This window comes from Hordeum vulgare, chromosome 3H (assembly GCF_904849725.1).
Source record: "Hordeum vulgare subsp. vulgare chromosome 3H, MorexV3_pseudomolecules_assembly, whole genome shotgun sequence".
In the NCBI taxonomy this organism is placed as follows: domain Eukaryota; kingdom Viridiplantae; phylum Streptophyta; class Magnoliopsida; order Poales; family Poaceae; genus Hordeum; species Hordeum vulgare.
Genome location: NC_058520.1, coordinates 15,002,427 through 15,007,949, shown reverse-complemented (window position 1 = coordinate 15,007,949; position 5,523 = coordinate 15,002,427).

Genomic DNA, 5,523 nt, shown 5'->3' with positions numbered 1-5,523 from the left:
CAGAGTCACATCACAAAATTTCAACAATTTCTAACTCCATTTGGTATTCTTCGTGCATTTACTTATTTTCTTTTTGAGCTAGTTGACCCTGAAATTGAAAAGCACTACAAATGAACTCTGAAAATGTTGAAAGTTGGCATGCTATCATCATTTCACCCACATAGCATGTGTTAAAAAGTTGAGAGGGCTACGACAAAAACTGGATGCACTTCGTGTACAAAACGGACAATCTCTCTCGAAGTATCAGGGTTTCGAACGAGAACTCATCTCTTACAAAGGGATTTCATTTTTTTGAACATATTTGAACTCCATACTTTTTGTGTGTTCAAAATGCACCATTCAAAGGCACATCACAAAATTTCAACAATTTCTGACTTCATTTGGTATTCTTCGTGCATTTACTTTTTTTTTGAGCTAGTTGACCCTGAAATTGAAAAGCACTACAAATGAACTCTAAAAATGTTGAAAGTTGGCATGCTATCATAATTTCACCCACATAGCATGTGTTAAAAAGTTGAGAGGGCTACGACAAAAACTGGATGCACTTCGTGTACAAAACGGACAATCTCCCTCGAAGTATCAGGGTTTCGAACGAGAACTCATCTCTTACAAAGGGATTTCATTTTTTTGAACTTATTTGAACTCCATAATTTTTGTGTGTTCAAAATGCACCATTCAAAGGCACATCACAAAATTTCAACAATTTCTGACTTCATTTCATATTCTTCGTGCATTTACTTTTTTTTTGAGCTAGATGACCCTGAAATTGAAAAGCACTACAAATGAACTCTGAAAATGTTGAAAGTTGTCATGCTACCATCATTTCACCCACATAGCATGTGTTAAAAAGTGCAGAGGGCTACGACAAAAAATGGATGCACTTCGTGTACAAAACGGACAATCTCTCTCGAAGTATCAAGGTTTCGAACGAGAACTCCTCTCTTACAAAGGGATTTCATTTTTTTGAACTTATTTGAACTCCATACTTTTTGTGTGTTCAAAATGCACCATTCTAAGGCACATCACAAAATTTCAACAATTTCTGACTTCATTTGGTATTCTTCGTGCATTTACTTTTTTTTGAGCTAGTTGACCCTGAAATTGAAAAGCACTACAAATGAACTCTGAAAATGTTGAAAGTTGTCATGGTATCATCATTTCACCCACATAGCATGTGTTAAAAAGTTGAGAGGGCTACGACAAAAACTGGATGCACTTCGTGTACAAAACGGACAATCTCTCTCGAAGTATAAGGGTTTCGAACGGGAACTCATCTCCTACAAAGGGATTTCATTTTTTTGAACTTATTTAAACTCCATACTTTTTGTGTGTTCATAATGCACCATTCAGAGTCACATCACACAATTTCAACAATTTCTAACTCCATTTGGTATTCTTCGTGCATTTACTTATTTTCTTTTTGAGCTAGTTGACCCTGAAATTGAAAAGCACTACAAATGAACTCTGAAAATGTTGAAAGTTGGCATGCTATCATCATTTCACCCACATAGCATGTGTTAAAAAGTTGAGAGGGCTACGACAAAAACTGGATGCACTTCGTGTACAAAACGGAGAATCTCTCTCGAAGTATCTGGGTTTCGAACGAGAACTCATCTCTTACAAAGGGATTTCATTTTTTTGAACATATTTGAACTCCATACTTTTTGTGTGTTCAAAATGCACCATTCAAAGGCACATCACAAAATTTCAACAATTTCTGACTTCATTTGGTATTCTTCGTGCATTTACTTATTTTTTTGAGCTAGTTGACCCTGAAATTGAAAAGCACTACAAATGAACTCTGAAAATGTTGAAATTTGGCATGCTATCATCATTTCACCCACATAGCATGTGTTAACAAGTTGAGAGGGCTACGACAAAAACTGGATGCACTTCGTGTACAAAACAGACAATCTCTCTCGAAGTATCAGGGTTTCGAACGAGAACTCATCTCTTACAAAGGGATTTCATTTTTTTGAACTTATTTGAACTCCATACTTTTTGTGTGTTCAAAATGCACCATTCAGAGGCACATCACAAAATTTCAACAATTTCTGACTTTATTTGGTATTCTTCGTGCATTTACTTTTTTTTTTGAGCTAGTTGACCCTGAAATTGAAAAACACTACAAATGAACTCTGAAAATGTTGAAAGTTGGCATGCTATCATAATTTCACCCACATAGAATGTGTTAAAAAGTTGAGAGGGCTACGACAAAAACTGGATGCACTTCGTGTACAAAACGGACAATCTCTCTCGAAGTATCAGCGTTTCGAACGAGAACTCATCTCTGACAAAGGGATTTCACTTTTTTGAACTTATTTGAACTCCATACTTTTTGTGTGTTCAAAATGCAGCATTCAAAGGCACATCACAAAATTTCAACAATTTCTTACTTCATTTGGTATTCTTCGTGCATTTACTTATTTTTTTGAGCTAGTTGACCCTGAAATTGAAAAACACTACAAATGAACGCTGAAAATGTTCAAAGTTGGCATGCTATCATCATTTCACCCACATAGCATGTGTTAACAAGTTGAGAGGGCTACGACAAAAACTGGATGCACTTCGTGTACAAAACGGACAATCTCTCTCGAAGTATCAGGGTTTCGAACGAGAACTCATCTCTTACAAAGGGATTTCATTTTTTTGAACTTATTTGAACTCCATACTTTTTGTATGTTCAAAATGCACCATTCAGAGGCACATCACAAAATTTCAACAATTTCTGACTTTATTTGGTATTCTTCGTGCATTTACTTATTCTTCTTGAGCTAGTTGACCCTGAAATTGAAAAGCACTACAAATGAACTCTGAAAATGTTGAAAGTTGGCATGCTATCATAATTTCACCCACATAGGATGTGTTAAAAAGTTGAGAGGGCTACTGTGACATCCTCGACTTTTGCTACAGTAGTGATTGTAATTAAGCTACAGTGATCACCGCTAATGATGCCACGTCATCGAATTCCCATCTCAGACCCGCGTGGATTCGCGTCTGTCCGGATCGATGATTTGAAAACAATGGGAAGCACCTTATCGGTTCATTACAAGTATTAAAAGGATATACATATAAGAGGAAAGTATTAAAGAAATAATAATAAAAGAAAGAAAAGAAAACTGAAAGAAAGGATTAATAAAAAGAAAAGGGAAAAAGGTAAAACAAAATAAAAACAAATCAAAAAAAAAAAAAAAAAAAAGAAAGAGAAACCCCCCCCCCAGCCGGCCCAAGCTGGGCCAAAAAGGGCCCAGCCGGCCACCTCCCACGCCCCACCCCCAAACCCTAGCGCCACCCCACTCCCCTCGCTCTCCCCCCCTTTTCCCACGCCGCCGCCGCCAGCCCCCCCTCGTGGGGGCCCCACCTCCACCCACCGACGCCCCCCACCCCCACGCGCCACCTCCCTCTCTCTGCTCCCGTGACTCCCTCCCCTCCTGTCGCCCCTCCTCCCCACGATCCCTCCCTCTCTCTCGGCCACCCAACCGAGAGCCCCATCTCGCCTTCCCCCACCTCGCCCCTCTCCCTCCCCAACCGGCGGCCGGCCTTCCCCCTCCCCGCCGGCAGCCCTCTACCCCGCCGGCCCCCTCCCTCCTTCCTCTCCACGACCTCCTCCCCCCACGGCCACCTTCCCCCCCGGTGGCCCCTCCCCTCGCCCCGCCGGCCAAGCCCTCCTCCCCGCCGGCCGAGCCCCTCCCTCCTCGCCGGCGAGCCACCCACTCCGCCGGCAGGGGGCCCCGGTTGCCTCGGCCCCCCATCTCGGCGGCCGGCCCTCCCGGGAGGTACCTCTCCGGCGGCCCTCTCCACGGTAGCCGTCCCTCCCCGTCGGCGGCTCCATCTCCGGGGGCCTCTCCTCACCGGGGCCCTCCTCACCGGCTCCTCCTCGCCGGCACATCACCACCGGAACCTCACCGTCACCGTCTCCACCGTCACTTCGCGCGAACTCCGGCTTCACCGGGCCGTCACGTCACCGTCGGTGAGCCCCTCCTCGGGCTCCTCCCACCTTACCGTTCTCCTCGACGTCACGGTTCCGTTCCGGCAAACGGGGCCTCGATCCGTCGACGGTGGACTCCGATAGAAGGATTCGAAGTTGGTGTTCTTCTAGGTGGAGTAGCAAAAGAACTTCTCTGTTAACAGAGAGATGAGAGATGAGTGTTGAGAGAAAAGAAAAAAAAATGAAAAAGAATAAATGGTGTATTAGATGCGTATGTATGTATGTATGTATTCGATGCCCGTATTATGTATGTATTTGTGTATTTGGATATTTAGAGAAATACGGTATTTGCACGGATATGTATCTAATAAAAATAAATGAGGAAATAACCTTAGGCCACTTACCGGTGGGGCCAATGCACCGCTGTCAATGACAGGGAGGCCCCACGCGATGATTAAAAATAATGTTTTCTTAAAATAGATAAATAAATAGATATATTAGTTAAAATAATTAATTAACATAATTAGAGTATGACACGTGGGTCCCTCGTTGAATTAATCTGATTAATAAATAATTAATCTTAAATAAAACTTGTGCCTATGACGTTCGGGACCCGCTGGTCAGTTGACCGGTCAAATGTGATGTCAGCCTGACATCGCGATGATGTCATATTAGGATTTTTCTAAATCTTTTAAATCTGTTTTTAATTCTTAAATAATTAATAAAACTTTAAAAATTAATATTAAATAATCCGTAAGTCAGATCAAAATAATTTCAACATCAAAGTTGATCAGCAAAGCGAGACGAACCCGGATCCACGGCCCGTTCGTCTGTCACGCGTCCCTAGCATAGCAAACATGGAACTTTTCCATCGTTTCCAGTGTAACCGGTAGTAGCCCGAGACCCGGAAAATATCGTCAGGTATTCTTCCGACCCGTCTATGACGGATGTTCCTGCGTTAGCTCATGCCTAGCCTGCATATTTCCATGTCATGCTTTGTGTTGCATCGGTGCTATTATTTATTGTTTCTTCCCCCTCTTCTTACCGGTAGACCCCGAGACTGACGCTGCTGCCGGGTACATCTACGACCCTGCCGATCAGTCCATTGCCGCAGAGCAGCAAGGCAAGCAAACTCCCCTTGATCATTCCTATATCGCCTATGTCTTTCTTCCTACTGCTTGCATTAGTATTTTGTTACTGTTGTAGTTAGCTCCTATATCTGATGCATAGCCTGTTTTTGATGAACTGCTACTTTCAGTCCTGTACCTTTAACCTGCTTAGTATAGGTGGAGCAGTCATCCCCTCTGACCCCGTAGTTCAGTTGCCCCGCTTGCTTTTCAATCTCGATCTCTGATCGACGAGCCAGACCCGACACAGCACATTCACCCCCCTTCGTTGTACGACGCTACAGCGATACTATCGGGTACCGAGGGTGACACCTCGCTAAGTACTCCTGATGATATCTCTGTAGTATAGCTAGTCGGTCGTGGTTATCGAGGGTGATTCCTCTTTCACCATTCCCGATGACGTCTCTGTCGTGCCACCCCGCGAGTGTGGGACCCCCGAGGGTGATTCCTCTAAGCCCACCTTGACGG